The sequence below is a fragment of the Triturus cristatus genome, chromosome 6 (genome assembly GCF_964204655.1).
Source record: "Triturus cristatus chromosome 6, aTriCri1.1, whole genome shotgun sequence".
NCBI classification, from domain to species: domain Eukaryota; kingdom Metazoa; phylum Chordata; class Amphibia; order Caudata; family Salamandridae; genus Triturus; species Triturus cristatus.
In genome coordinates, this window is record NC_140589.1 from 1,168,137,611 (window position 1) to 1,168,153,513 (window position 15,903).

A 15,903-nucleotide genomic window follows, 5' to 3' on the forward strand; every position below is an offset into this window, starting at 1 on the left:
ACTCTGTGTGCATATAGGAATTACAGGCAGAGATTTATTGCGTATTGCTCTGGTGATTTCACAGTTGCATTAGATGGAAAGGGGGAGCCATTTTTTGGTGCAGAAGCAGACTCTTAGCACACACCCAGCTGCTTACCCTGTGGAATCATGCACAGTATTCACAAGCGAGTGGGGTTTGAGGTTTCAGTCAGTAATGCAAATACATTCAGCATCACTAAGGCTGGTTGCCCTTGCTGGAGTGTAGTCAGTTACCCAGGTTACACATGGTGCTGGTCTGAAAAAGCAGTTTGGACATGTGCTTTTTTAAGAATCGAAAAAGTGGATTCAAAATGTGTCAGACTGTAAAAGTGTTTATCACTTGCCAAAAAAAAGAGTAGTAAGTGTGCTTTCAAATTGGCAAAGAAATTTCGTTTTGTGACTAATATGAAAACATGACTCTGTGTGCAAATAGGAATTACAGGCAGAGATTTATTGCGTATTGCTCTGGTGATTTTACATTTGCATTAGATGGAAAGGGGGAGCCATTTTTTGGTGCAGAAGCAGACTCTTAGCACACACCCAGCTTCTTACCCTGTGGAATCATGCACAGTATTCACAAGCGAGTGGGGTTTGAGGTTTCAGTCAGTAATGGAAATACATTCAGCATCACTAAGGCTGGTTGCCCTTGCTGGAGTGTAGTCAGTCACCCAGGTTACACATGGTGCTGGTCTGAAAAAGCTGTTTGGACATGTGCTTTTATCAGAATCTGAAAAGTGGATTCATAATGTGTCAGTCTGTAAAAGTACTTTTCACTTGCCTAAAAAGTAGTAGAAAGTATGCTTTGCAATTGGCAAAGAAATTTCGTTTTCTGCCTAATTTCAAAGCATGACTTTGTGTGCACACAGGAATTATTTTTAGAAATTTAATTTGTGAAGGTGTTATTGTGATTTTCATTTATAGGAAAAGGGTTTATAGTATTTTAAGATTTCTAAAGAACATAAAAAATGTAGTAATATATTTAAATAAAATAAAGGAATTTTTTTTTAGTTTTTTTCAGGTATTGCTGAAGAGCAGTGAACAAAATTTAAGATGCCTACAAAATCCAGAGTAAAGAAAGACCACAAAAAAAACCTATATTTGAAGACAACTGGAGGACCTAAGTTAGTTGGAGATGCTCATGTTGGGAAAAAGAAAAAATCTTCTGGTAAGCAAACAAAAGATTTTTTAAAGAACATATTCCAAAAAAGCAAAAATGTACAAAATGTCTGTACTGGAAAGAATGTTTTCAATAGAAAAGGAGAGGAAAAAATTGAGCATTTAGTTAATGCAAATATACCTTCTGCAACTAAAAAGATTAACTTAAACAGAAAAACAGCGTTTAAAGAGATACGTAGAAAAATGTTTCAGAGAAGAGTTATGTCCAATTTGATAAAGGATGTGAAGAAATATAAGCAAAAGGCTAAGTTTTATAAGAGAAAAAAAGAAATTGAAGCCATTGCAGCAAAGGCATTAGAATTAAAAAGGAAACTATTCATTTTAATTTTGAATACGATGGGTACATTAGATAAAATGGTTAATGTACTGAAATCACAAAGCAAAAGGAAAAGAGTAGTGAACAGAACAAACTTTTGTAAAGTGTTTTTAGGAAAATGGATGCATAGTTCAAGTAGTGAACCTTTTTTTAATGAAGAGAGCTATTTTCAAAGTAATAGTTTGCTGCATGCAGTTGACACCAGAGGTCGTGCTTACGAAGTGAAAAATGGTTGCATAATGGAGAAGGAGATAATGGTTCCAAGAGATGAGGTACAAGTGATGGCGGATGAGGCTATGGGGAGACGTCCTAAAGCCCCAGTGTACACTTGGAATTGTAGTAGTATTTGCACTGTGCGTCAGGAATCTATTGATAAATTTTGTGAGTTTCTAAGAGAATATAGTAAAAAAAGTGTAAAACAGAAGATTAAGGTGCTTCAAAGTCTAGATCCATGCAGAGTGAGAGAGAATACTGGTTTGCAGGGTCATTCTCTGGCTTGTCTATCTAGAAAAGTGTGTATTAGTGTTTTCCATCATTTTAGAATGCTGGCTGTTCATCATACTGAAATGAGAAAGTTTGTGAGACGGTTGTATTTTGCTAAAAGTCCAGCAATAAAGTTAGATGAATTGAATAGGGCTCTGTTCCGTGGGTCAGTATCAGATGTAGAGAAGGTTGTTGATGAAATTCAGTTTTGTTACTTTGGTCCTGAACAAAACAGTGCAGAAAAGGACACAGTAAATGAGGAAGAAGTGGAAGAGAATGTACAACCATTTGTAAGTAAGACATTTAATGATCACATAACAAAATTTGAAAAAATCTCTAATGAAAGACCAAATATTACTTGTATATGTTGTCGCAGAACTCATTATAGAAAACAAACCAGGTATGTTGATCTCTATAGAAAAAGTGAAAATGAAGATAATTATAAGTGGAAGGATTTTGCCACATATATATTTCTTGAAAATTGTTTTGAATTGGGTGAAGTTAAGCGTATTTGTAAATACTGTTATAATAAGTTAGAAGAAAATAGAATGCCGACCAGAGCTGTACATAATAATTTAGAATTGGATGCTATTCCTGCTGAACTTTCTGAATTAAATACATATGAGTCTATACTCATTCAATGTGTTCATCCGTTCCAGACCATAGTACGTATGGAGCCCAAAACTGGTAAATTACCTCCTTCAGATTTACTGAGAGGTTTAAAAGGTAGAGTGGTGTATTTGCCCTTGGATTTGAAAAAAAATATGGAAACTATTGATGCGGATACTTTGGAAACTGAACCATTAATTATTCTGGTTAATGGTGTACCTACAAAGAATAAGAAGATTTGGCAGGAGCTGGTAGATGTACGGAAAGTACAAAGAGCAAATTTGTATTTGAAAAGGAATAACACATGGTATGAATCAATTTATATAGAAGAAGAAGAAGATTTAGAAGAAGACACAGAAACACCAACTGGACAAATTGAAAAAGTGGACAAGTCAAAGGAAGAAGAAATTTATGAACATTTTAGCATACATCCTCTTCATTCAAAAGAAGTTATGGGAGACAATATTGATCTGTTTCAGATGAAGAAAGCAAAAGGAACTCCCGTGAGTGTATGGGATGAGAGCTTGGAAGCTCGATGTTTTCCCCAGCTGTTTCCTAAAGGAAAAGGAGGACGATACGATGAACGTCCGGAACAGATTCCAGCTTCTGAGTATCGGACTACAAGACTATATGCTGAAGATCCCAGATTTCGACAAAGTATTCCTTATTTGTTCCATCTTTTATTTGAAAGCGACTTGTCTGCACTGTCTTATGCAGTAAATCACATTTTAAAAAGTGGAGTACATTTACAAAATGTGTCTGCTAAGGATTTTATGGAGAAAGTGCAGCACCGAGATGATCATTTGGAAACACAACTGATCAATCTGATGGCTTGTCAGCGTGGGACAAATGAATATTGGTACAGACGCCATGGTGAATTAAAATGCATGTTACGGAATTTAGGAACACCAACATGGTTCGTTACCCTAAGCTGTGCTGAGTACGCTTGGGATGATTTACTGGATTTTCTACGAGAGGCAAATTCAAACATTAAAAACATCGAATACAAGACAGCAGGAGAACTGTGCTCATTGGATCCGGTTAATGTTTGCAGATATTTCAATCATAGATTTGAGGCTATGATGTCGTTCATCTGCAATAAAAAAAATCCTCCTCTAGGAGAAGTAGTGGATTTCTTTTGGAGAAAAGAGTACCAGGCAAGAGGTGCTCCTCATATTCATATGCTGTTGTGGATCAAGGATGCCCCAAAGTTTGGAACAGATGCTGATGAAGCAGTGTTATCTTACATTGAAGAATATGCAACATGTACTATACCAAAATACACAGCAGAGAAAAAGTTAAAGGAGCAAGTTTTACGTTTCCAAAGTCATCGGTGTGGAAAATACTGTCGACGGAAATACAAGAGCAAAGATAAATACTACACTAAATGTCGATTTGGATTTCCTAGACCTGTTCTTTCAAATGGAAGAGTAAACAGTTTTATGTCATCTGTGAGACATACTATCACAAGAAAATCACCTAAGAATACCTACAACCTTAAAAGAAAAGAAGAATCAAAAAATATAAATGACTACAACCCAGTCATTTTATCCATGTGGAATGCTAACATGGATATACAGTATGTAGCTGACAATTCCATTGCTGTTGCTCGATATGTAACGTCTTACATTACGAAATCAGAAAAAACTGAATTGAAGGAAATGTGGGAAGAGATTTCTCACGAGAAGACTGTCAGTAAGAAGCTGTACAGTTTCAGTTTGAAGATGTTATCGCATCGAGAAATTGGATCCTACGAATGTTCAGATAGGTTATCTTCTGCAAGTGTTTACTCGAAATCAAGAAGAATAATTTGGGCAAGTTTAGGCCTTGCAGCAATGAGAAATCGGGTACTGAAATCTGTTGGAGAAATTGAATATTTGGCCGAGAATGACCCAGAAAGTACAGATATTTTGAAATCAAACATGTTGGACACATATTATCCCAAGAGAAGTCATCATCTGGAGAACATGTGTCTCTATGAAGTGCTGCAGAACTACATTTATTCACGGAAAGCCACAGAAGACATCAACAATGGAAAATATAAAGTCATTGGTGAGGAAGGATGTTTGGTGAAGCAAACAAAAGGAAGTTTGATAAATCACAGGAAGCTGAGTTGCGACACTACTGACAAAAAGGAATTTTACTACTTGGCTCTTTTCCAGCTGTTTAAACCATGGCGTACAGAGGATGAACTACTGGGAGAATTTCAAAGCTATGAAGATTCTTTTAATGCTTGCAAAGACAGCATACAATGCAGTACATTCTCAACTTATCTGCAAATGTTAAATGAAGAAATTGAACAGGAAACTACAATTGCAGCAGAAATAGCTAGAGACAGTTCTCAGGACAGCCAAAGTTCAGGAACACTCAGTCAAGATCCCCAAGGACAACCAATCGTTCAAAATGAAGCATCAATAGCCATGAATGAAGTGGAAACGGCTATGAATCAAGCTCAAGAAGAATTTATAGACTTACAAAATTTGGAAAGACAACTGAACGAAGAGCAGCAACAAATTTATGAAGAGATCAGAAACAAAATTGATCACGGATTTCTACATGAAAAAAAAGAGTGCTCATGCACATCATTTCATCCAATCAGGATGTATGTAAGCGGACAAGCTGGAACTGGAAAAAGTTTCCTTATAAAAGTCATCAGAAGCTACCTACAGCAAAAAACGGATTCTACTTTGTCTTGTGTGGTTACTGCTCCAACTGGGTTAGCAGCATATAACATAAAAGGAATCACTTTACATCATTTGCTAATGTTACCAGTGGAGCATGAGAACAAAATACAATACAACAAGCTAACTGGAGAAGCATGCTTGGAAGTTTCAAGAGTATTGAAGAAGATGCAAGTTCTCATTATTGATGAGGTGAGCATGGTATCAAACTTAATGCTTGCCTTTGTGCATTTAAGAATGCAGCAAATTCTGAAGACAGACTATGACGTGTTATTTGGAGGAAAACACGTCATAGTTTTTGGGGATCTTTTGCAACTTACTCCAGTTAAAGGACAACCAGTGTTTAATACTGTGACACATGAAGACACAAAGAAGTCATTGGGAAGCATCAGTAATGCAAATATTTGGTCCTTCTTTGAGTACAAGGAACTTACTACTAATATGAGGCAAGCGAACGATGAAGAATATGGAAGTATTCTGAAAGATATCAGAATTGGACTACTCACTGAAGCTGGCACGAAAGCATTACAGAGTCGGCTGCTACATAATTTATTTCCAAAGGAAGAAATAGTTGCAGAGAACATATACAAGAACATTGCAGAAAAGAAAAGTGTCATCTGCTTAATGCCAACTCTACGTGAATGCTCAATATTCAATGAGGAGCTTTTGAAATTGGAAAAGGAAGATATCAGGAAATTGGAAGCAGTGGACAAAATTGAGGATGGAAGAATTACTGTCACATTAACAGGCACACTGAAAAATAAATTGGATTCACTAGAGAAGAACATTTCCAAAACAGCTGGATTAGAAAAAAATCTATATGTTTGCATGAACTGTAGAGTATTTTTAAGGAGAAATTTGGATGTTGAAAAAGGTTTAGTTAATGGAGCTATGGGAAGAGTTGTGGGTTTTATTAATTATCAGAAAAAAGATGGAATTGAATGTTTAAAAATAAAATTTGATCAGATAGAAGAAGTTAAAGACATTTGTCGTTGTTCAGTTCGTTTCATGCTTGTGAAAGACTTATATGTACGTAGGAAGCAGTTTCCGTTTTCTCTAGCATATGCTGTAACTATTCAGAAGTCTCAAGGATTGACTGTAGATTGTGCATTTGTGAACATTGGTTCAACTGTGTTCAAAGAAGGTATGGCATATGTTGCTTTGTCACGAGTGAAAACATTATCAGGTTTATTCATGATAGACTTTGATGACTCAAAAGTTAGTGCTGATGCAAATTGTGTAAAGGAGTATAATAGATTAAGAAGAAGCTATGCTCCTCATTTAGGTCAGTATCCTGTGTTGGAGAAACGTGTAGTTTCTCGTAAAAGGAGAAATGAGAATATCTGTAATGAAGATGTAGAGAGGAGGAAAAAAAAGAGGAGTGATGTAATTGCAAGCAAAAAGAAAAAGGAAAATGAAGAACAGGTTGTAGGATGTCATTTTGAAAATAGCTCTGGTGTCAACTGCTACGCTAATGTAGTGCTGAATGTTGCATTTTATCTGGAAAGTGTGCAAGAGCAGATAATAGTAAATCAGGGAAAAAGATTCTGTTCTGAGTTGAGTCTCCTTTTTCAAAAGCTGAGTAATGATAAAACTCAAATAGAAAGTGCTACTGAAATTAGAAAACTTTTAGATGTATGTTCAGGACAAACACAGTTTTCTCAAAATGTACAGCAAGACGCACAGGAATTCTTGATGTCTTTTCTTCAGGTACTGGAAGAAGAAGGGGTTCCCATTGAAAATGTATTTGGTCTCCCTTATAAATGGGAACATAGTTGTGAAAACTGTTATAATATATGTGGCTCTAATGTTGATTCTGAAAGGTTTATTTATTTAACATTGCCAGAAAGTAAAACAGTCACTTTTGCTAAATTAGTTAAAGATGCTAATCATAGCATGGAATGCAGTGAGTGTCAATCTGACATGTTTTCAACGTTAATTTTAAAGGAATACGGACAGTATGTAATTTTAATGATGCAACGCTGTAAAGCTGATGGTTCAAAATTAGATACTTTAATAAAGAAGTTTACAGGACAGCAATTATCAATTTCAGGAAAAACTTTTGTAACAGTTGCAATAATTTTCCATGATGGACCTACTGTAACTTCTGGTCATTACACAGTTTATCTTAAATGTGAAAAAGGCTGGACACTGTGTAATGATTCCCAATTTATTTTTAAGCAACGTTTGCCTTTTGATTTAGCAAATTCCTATCTAATCTTCCTGAAACCTAAATTTTAGAGAGATTTGGCAACATCTGGACAAAACAATTTTACCATTTTATTGGATTACCATTGGAATTTTCAAAAAAAATGATTTTACAAATTACCATTTGGCCTAATGGAAAGGTAACCAATTGTAATGTGGACTTTTTCAATTTTTAATGAAACTTTGGAAAACCAAAAATTTAGAAAAAATCGGTAACATCTGCATAATTTAAATTTTGGAATGTTATTGGATTGCCATTGGAAATTTATTCAAAAAAGATTTTTAAAATTACTATTTGGCCATGCGGAAAGGTAAACAATTCTATTGTGGACTTATTTAATTATTAATAAATCTTTCGGAAACCAAAATGTTACAGAGAATCGGTGAGATCTGTACAATTTAAACTTTAGATTTTTATTGGATTACCATTGGAAATTTAATCAAAAAAGAATTTTAAAATTACTATTTGGCCTAAAGGAAATGGAACCAGATGTATTGTGGAGTTATTTGAGATATATTTTTGTGATTATACTTCTGAAACAAAAATATCAGACGGTATTTTAAAGAAATAAGTATTGATATTAGATGATATTTTTTAAGAATATTATGCATTTCTATAAAGTTATGTTTATGAAAAAAGAGATTGTGGGCTTTTTTAAAACAATCTTTGAGATTGTTAATTTTTTTTTTGCCCGCTGTTAAATGATGAATGCAATTGCTTTCACAATTTATAGTGAAATGCAATATATTCTGAAAACAGCAAAAAAAAGGCAAATTTTTTTTTTGAAAAATATGTAAATATGTGTACTGTATTATAAAATGTTTTATTAAATATTAATACTTTTTTCTTTTTTTTCAGATTGAGATAGAAAATTTTCGAAAACTAGAACCATTTTTAAAGCAATTAAAAAAAAATTTAAATGAATAAATATTTTTTTGAGTGGGTATGGTAAGTCAAAAATATCATGGTCCCTTTTTTCCACTTCTCCACAATCACATTTTCAGTTTTTCATTGTAGTCTCTCAAGGACCTTGTAATGTGATAATTGATTTTTAGTGTTTTTAAAAAAAATAAATAATAATTACGCGTACCGTACGCGTACGGTTAAAAAAAAAAACAAAAAAAAGTTTTAAAAACATATATAAAAAATAGATGAAAGGTAAGGTTGGCTCTTAAAAGAGCCGTTGTGTTCATGCAGGGACAGAGGAAAGAAAGAATGGGAATATTAGACGGTACGACAAATGTGCTGATCTATTTTATTGTTCACTAGGGAAATACTGGTCTCCCTATAACAAATTAGATCATGACAAGTGGCGCACCGTATTTCAACCCTCAGAAACCGAGGGTTAATTTCCTGAGGAGAAGAAAAAGGAGATGCTCCCACCACAGATGAAGGGCTCACCTGACCTGCAGAAGAAGGACTCGGCCCTGCAGATGATGGTCCAGGCTGAGCTGCTGTGGATGTGCTTGGTTGACTTACTGAAGGGTTACCTTCAGTATGTCGAGCATGTGTCCTTCTGTGTACATCCTTAAGGTGTCTCAACATGGTGTGATTCCCGAAGGAATACTTCTTGTTGGGATTCCCTCTTGAAAGTACACGCTTACACAGCTTACAAGTCACTAAGGGTGCATTTACCTTTTGCTGGCCCTCTGGAAAAGAAAAATACTCCCATATGAAAGAGGTCTTTTGTTTCCTCGTTCTCTGCCTCAAGGTAGTGCTGCTAGCCTCACTCTCAGAAGGGCTCTGCTGTTCTGCCATCGTATCACAAAGACAACCCAGCTCCTTCTCCTAAGGGATCACAAGCAGAAATGAGGGGAATGGGTGTGGTGTAGGAGAGTTCTAGAACTGAAAGTAGTTTCAACCAATCAAACGTTGTGTTTCATGATCACATGACCCACCGTACGCTTACGGTGCGCTTACGGTGCGCTTACGGCAAAAGTACGCATGCGCGTAAAAAAGACACGCGCACGCGCGCATGCGCAAAACAGGCACGCCCCTTCACTTCCGCGTAACGTGCGCGTGCAGCGTACGCGTTACGCGCTGTGCGCGCGTGACGTGCGTCTACGCAAATTGCGTAAATGAACGCAAACAGCGTAGAAATCTAACGTAATTAAAGCAAGACGTGCGCTTACCGTACTCGCACGTTAAAAAAAAAATAAAAAAAAAAAAAGGAAAAAAAAAAAAATATGTAATACTAATAAATTTTACCTGTTTATTTTAAAAAAATGGGAAAATAAAAACATATTGTAGAATTTTTAAAATGTAACCATAGTCTTTAAAAAAGGATAGAAAATTAAAATAAAAATATGTAAAAAAAAAAGAAAAAAAAAAACAAATTAGCATTTAAAAAACCTTGCAAATTCACTGAAAAAACCATGGGTTTCACTCACGTTATAGTTAGGAATTAGCATTTAAAAAACCTTGCAAATTCACTGAAAAAACCATGGGTTTCACACACGTTATAGTTAGGAATTAGCATTTAAAAAACCTTAGAAATTCAATGAAAAAACCAAAGGTTTCACACATGTTATAGTTAGCTGGACATTTCACTCGTAAAAAACCATTGAAATTCCCCAGTTATAGTTAGTTCAGCTAACTATAACTCGCGCGCCCGCAATGCACTACTGATGACGTCACATATTACATCACTCATGACATGGTCACTGACATCACTCATGACATCACTGATGACATCTCAAATGACATCACTGATGACATCACTGATGACATCATCCTTGTGATAGAGTGGCAGACCTCCTCTTCCCCTAATATAACCATTGAAACACACATTCAAAAATAGAAACTAAAATGTTCAAAATAATGAACATATCAATATCAGTTACAACAACCTAATCAGTAATTCTAAGAACCACATACACATACAGTCATTCACCAACAGTCCTCTACAGTCACTCATACATGTACTCACTCATCATATGTATTCATACACCTATACATCCTGTTACACAACGCCACTCATCCATAGGGTTACTCACACACATAGTCACTCATGCTAATAAAGAATCAAACATCCATTTACTTGCATATACAGTTATACACACACCACCACACTTACTTCTACAGAAACTTACATATACTTACTCTTTTAAACAATAACTTATAGAAACACATACTTATTCATACAGGAACTCTTCCAATCTCTCACTCTCACATATACTCACTTATATACACCAATAGTCACATATGCTAGTTTAAAACATATGTAGTTACTCATAAAGACACTATAGAGACAGTCATTCACTCACTAACACACCCATGCACACACTCATCCACCCATACAGTCCTGCACACATGCTGTATTCAACACATACAAATAGTGAGTCACTCATTCATGCACCTATGCACTAAGTAATACCCCCCACCGAACCATACAGAAACTCAGACACTCATACTGATAAAAAACCAACTAATAACCTATATAGACACTCATGTAGCTACTCACCAACCCATGCAGCCACTTATACACAAAGTAAGAAACTGATACAGATATTTTCATATTTAAAGATTACTCAGTAAGCCATGTATTCACTATGATACACTTAATCAGTCAGTTACACAAAAAAGTTTTTTTAAAAAAAGCATCCATTTAGACACTTATATACCCATTTATTCTTCCATTGACCTTGAGATATACATAAATATAAAACATATTTAATTTTCAGAAAAACACACAATCACTGGATGATGTCATCAGTGATGTCATTTGAGATGTCATCAGTGATGTCATGAGTGATGTCAGTGACCATGTCATGAGTGATGTAATATGTGACATCATCAGTAGTGCACTGCGGGCGCGCGAGTTATAGTTAGCTGAACTAACTATAACTGGGGAATTTCAATGGTTTTTTACGAGTGAAATGTCCAGCTAACTATAACATGTGTGAAACCTTTGGTTTTTTCATTGAATATATATATATATATTGCCATATATATATATATATATATATATATATATATATATATATATATATATATATATATATATATATATATATATATATATATATATATATATCTTCACAATGGCAATTCACTCTAAGTTAGCCATTAACAAGAGCACTCACGGAAATTCTTTATAAAGTGTGTTTAATGTGCAAGCCCCCTGCACTGACAGACGTGTTTCAGGACTACGCATTCTTCTGTGTCAGTTACTGTTTTTTCACAGAGCCACTTTAATGACTAAAGTGTATCACGTGTAGTTGACCACTTTGTAGCCTTATTTACAAGCCTTATACCTCATGCAAGGGTAGAAATCAGTGGCATTCTCCGTTTTGGGAGGGATGGGATGAAAATGACTATGTACTAAATCGTCACTGAAGGATTTACATCGTCTATAGGTTATCTGTGGTCGTGTGGGAATATTTTTCTTCAGTATATTGTCAGTTTGGAGGATGTGCCAGTTCTTTTTAAATATCTGGACTATATCTGCTGATTTCTCATTGAAATGAGTAATCATCCTCACTGGTTCTTCTTGAGATTAAATTTTGGTGGTACCAATAGGTTTCGCTATTAAGAGTTCAGTTCTAGTCGCTTTCTCCACCCTTTTCTCAGCTTCATTAAGAATAGTATTCCTATAACCTCTTGCTCTAAATCATTCCAGGACCACTGCTTTGGCTTTATGGTATTCACGCTGAGTTGTGCAATTACGTTCTAAATGTAGCAGTTCTTCATACGGGATATTTCTGATCAGACTCTTTGGATGATACCTCCCGGCATGCAGGAGAGAATTACACGCTGTTGGTTTTCTATATAGTCCTGTCAGCACTTTATCCTCCTCTACATAGACTTCCAGATCTAGGTAACAAACCTTGATGTCACTGATATGCCCCGTGAATGCCAAATTCAAATAATTAATGTTAAGTGCGGCAACATACTCCTCAGCCGAGAAGCAACTGCCCCGCCCCAAAATTAAAAGGTCGTCTATGTACCTGGCCCATAAGGCCACCTTGTCGATGCAATTCTCATGTTTCTCACCCCAGGAAATATTGTTCTCTAGGCAGAATCAGACCATGTGCAAGAGCATAAGATTGTGTTTTTGAAACTTAAGAAGTCTCGTGTTTAAGAACCATTTCACTGCAGTAATGCCTTGCTCATGGTTTATGCAGGTATAGAGACTTGTTATATCAAGAGTAATCAGTAACATATCCTCCTCCCAGATGATACCCTCAATTTGGGGAGAGGAGTTGGGCTAACGGCTAGGGCGGTCGACCATGAATCTGGGGAACTAGGTTTGAGTCTCGGCAATGACGCTGAACATCCTGTGATTCTGGGCAAATCACTTAATCTGCCTGTGCCTAACAAAAATGAATGTGTCCTCAAATAACGCAACTGGTGCTTTGTAAAGCGCTCTGATACCCAATACCTTTGGGACAAGTTTGTGTTATATAAAACTCTGTAAAGAGAAAAAAAAGTCCTGAGTATCTCACACATATGAGGATAGGTCTTTAACAAAGGGCGATAAAAAAGAGTCAACGTATGTGGATGTGTTCTCCAAGAGACTGTTAATGGAAGCTACAATGGGTCTTCCAGGTGGGTTAAACAAGTCCTTATGTACTTTGGGGAGTTGATAAAAAGTTAGAAGTACTGGTTGTTCACAATACAGGAATACATATTCGTCCTGATCAAGCATGCCCTCGTCTCTCCAATTTTGCAGACATTGGTGGAATATTGTAAAACAGTCTGTGTATTCCACTCTCTTGGTATATGGACTTACCTTAAGCACTTTTACCAAGTGTATGCCTTTACCATGCATGCCTTTGCATTATAATGGCATGCGTGGTAAAGGTATATGCATGATAAATGTTTGCGTTGTAATAGCAACCGCGTTGTAACAACACTTGCGTTGTAACAACTGCATTGTAATGCCCTGCAATGTAATGGCATGCGATGTATCGTTATATATTTAGTCACTGGTGATGAAGGTAATACATAGTAAAGATCATCATGCAAGTTGGATTCTGAGCACAACAGGTAGTGCATCCAGAGTGATTGCTTAGCCCATGCTGTCATCCAGACAGAGTAATACTTACTGATACTACTCAACCTCATTTTTTAGATTTGGTAACTAAATTAATACAATAAGTTTATTTGGAAAGTTGTGAGAATAAGGCTTTACAATCAGAATTATTCTTAGATAAATTAGCAATGAGTGCTAAACAAAAGGGTTTAAATCTCATTTGCACATATATCTGTTAGCAACACCCACCATACCTCTCATATCTCCAGAGAGGTTCACAGGGTTGAAAAGTAATTTGCACTATTGTTTAAGCAGAGTAGTGGTATTTTCTATAAGAGCCAATGTAATTTCAACATCATAAAACCCAAGTATCTTTTATTTTGTTATATGTAGGTGGGAATGCTGCTAACTTCACTTAATAGGCAGAAATGACCCACTGTTGTACAAGTTATCTGCTTCTGTGAGGAAATTCAGAAGCTGCTTGATAGAAAAACCCTCTTTAGTTAATCAGCCAGTTGCTTAAATCTGATACAATAGCATCAAGATGTTTATATTCTTATTACTATAGTTAATCTTATATTAATTGAAACTGGATGGCCCTAAGAGAAAAGAGCATTATTATCTTTTCAAGGGTTACAAAGTGAATTTACATTTTGGGGAACAGGTAATAACTTTTTCAACTAAGTATGCAGAGGTTATAGACTTAGTTGTCAAGTTGTATCATTGTTTCACAGAATGCCATTCAGAGAAAATAAAATTGGAGGCAAAAGTGTTAGTCATATGTCCTCTAGCTGAAGAAAATCAAACCTGAGAATCTCCTGAAGCTTTGCAAGTAGGCAGCATTAGAAGCCTTAAATCAAAAGATAATATGCTAAAAAGATGCATGCTTAAATTATTTGTGTTCTCTTAAATGTTCAGTTACTTATTTAAGGCTGCTGAAATAACTATCGCTATTTGAGAATCAAGTGTTGAAAACATCACATTACAAAAAAAGAAACCAGTTGATTCTATGAATATCAAAGAAAATGTTTCATCATGTGAAGGCAAAAACTAGTTTCCAAAATGTGCAATGAATACCATGCTGTTATCTCTTTTTTCCTGTGATTGTTACCGTTGCTAGACTGGTCATCTCCCCCCAAACTATTTGCCTTACCCCTGCCCTACTGCATGATGCCTAACTTTCTGCTTGCAGGAGAGTGGGCCTTCTCCTTGAACACACAACTAGGAAACTGACTGCAACGGCTAGTTGACTGGTCGTCTTTGTGAGAAACTGCAACATAACAAGCTCCAGCGACCTTAAATCCTACACCTGGGCTCTGCTGGAGAGAGTCTGAATGCCCCAAGTGGAGCCCCCAGATCCTGCCTGGACCTTTGGAAGTGGTGTTAAAGGTGCTTTTCCTGCCTAACCCTTAAAGATCAGACTTGGAAAACTTTTCACCAATAAAGTGCCAGAAGAAATTACAAAAGAAAGGGGCCTAGATGCCAGCAGATCTGCCCAAGGTGAATTGCCCATCTACCTGACTTTGCGGTATTTCCTGCTACATTCTTCTCCACAGCAGCAAATCCTATTCAGTGGGACCTTTAAGCGATGGTATCCAAGGGTTCAAATCTTCACCGAACTCAACAGCGACAGACTACCCATCAACAATGACAACGTCTTTGAACTAGAAATCCAGATTCTCCCGGTCTGAAGTTTTTCCTGCCATTGTCAATGGCGTCACTGACCTAGCCCAGTGTGCTCCATCAACGATGGCTGCTCCTCGAATAGAGACTGCTGTCCCACTGAATTCTACCTTCTCCTGGACTTTTCTTCAAAATATCTTCTAAGTCCAAAGGTAAGCCAGGACCAGGCTTTATTTATGAATTATGTGGGTGGGTGGGAGGGAGGGATCCGAGCTTGCTGCTAGCACTATATACTCGAAGAATTTACGGCACAACTGTTTTGATTCTTCTGTTTTATTGATAATGAAATTCAATAAATAAAGAATTAAGAAAGATTTGGTTAAAAGTGCCATACTCTATGCTTGATAGAGATGGATTGATTTATAAAGACAAAGCTATATATTTACAATCAGATTGGTTATGATAGCAGTTTATGTTATGTTATGTTAGCTGGATTTATAGAGCACGTTACTGCCATGGGGCGTCTAAGCACTGTACCGTATCGGCGGCGAGTGTCAAAAACAGGGACTGTCATAAGAGTTACCAGGACCTGAATAACCAGGTCTTTAAAGCCTTTCTAAAAGCAAGAAGACTGGATTCTTTTTTTAGACAGAGAGGAAGTGTATTCCATACTTTGGACACTTCCACCACGATGCTCTTTCCGCCCCATCGTACATGTTTGAATCTAGGCTGTACCAATAAACTTACAGTGGCTGAGCAAAGCTTTCTAGCAGGGACATACTGTTTAAACCTTTGATTCAAAAAGCCAGGA